Raw genomic sequence first — 1,076 nt, 5'->3', positions numbered from 1 at the left:
CCGGACGGCCCCTCTCTGGCGCTTTAAGACCCCGGTATGGGCGATCTCGCTATCTTGGGGGGCCGAGGTTGGACGCCAAGACCTCAGATTGGGGGGGACCTGCACCTTTCCCCACCCCCGCTCCCAGGGACAAGGTGAGTGTTGGCTGCGGGCGTGGACACTGTCCCAGCAGGGAACAGTAGCTGCTCAGTAAATACACATGAGCGAACAAACATGAAGCATGTTGGTCCTTCCTGCGTGTCCTGCCTCGTGATACCCGGTGGCCCATTGGAGGTGGTGCTACCCTACAACCCCGTGACCCTGGTCTGCAGGAGGAGGCGGCATTCGTCCCAACCTGGGTCTGACTAAAGTCAGGAGGCATGGGGCAGGGGCACAGGAGGGCTTGCTGGGCACTGGACCTCTGCCAGGGCACTTTTCAGCCACTTCCAGACTGGGACACAGCCCTTGGACCAAGCTTGGACTCCCGTGGTCCAGGAGTCTGGCTTGGACACTGTGAGGCACAGAAAACAGGGAATTTTTCACTTTGCTTTCTGGGCGGCTCCCAACCAACAAGGCTTATCCCCACCGCCTTGGTGGGCAGGGGCACAAGTCCAGCTTTAGACTCAGACAGCCATGTTCAGGCGGCAGTGGTCTGGGAGGGAGAGAGGCTTCCTGGAGAGAGCCCTACCCAGCTAGGTGTTTGAGCAGTGGACACAGTGAAGGTTTTCCAGGGAGAGGCCAAGGCCTGCGGCTGGCAGGTGAGTGAGCCTTCCAGGGCAGAGACCAACTGCTGGGGGTGTGAAGGAGGGGGAAAGCTCATCCCCATGAGGCCTGGGGGCGGGACCCCCAGTCCCAGGGCCTAGGAAGGGGGCTGGGCCAGAGAAGGACAGGATTTGGCCAGCCCAGCAGAGCAGAGCCTTGTCCAGGTGTGAGGCCAAGGTCAGTCGCTCTGTGCTGCGCTAAGCACAAGGGGCCAAAGGAGCAAAGGCTACTCTGAACCAGGCAGGGACAGGGGTCATTCAAGGGCTGGATTTGGGTCAGGCTGAGGCCAAATGAGGCCAAGGTCCCTGAGGGCCTCGAGGAGACATAGGCAGGCC

This window comes from Pteropus vampyrus, unplaced genomic scaffold, assembly GCF_000151845.1.
Source record: "Pteropus vampyrus isolate Shadow unplaced genomic scaffold, Pvam_2.0 Scaffold231, whole genome shotgun sequence".
NCBI classification, from domain to species: domain Eukaryota; kingdom Metazoa; phylum Chordata; class Mammalia; order Chiroptera; family Pteropodidae; genus Pteropus; species Pteropus vampyrus.
The sequence above is the reverse complement of the archived record's forward strand: the minus strand, read 5'-3'. Positions refer to the sequence as shown.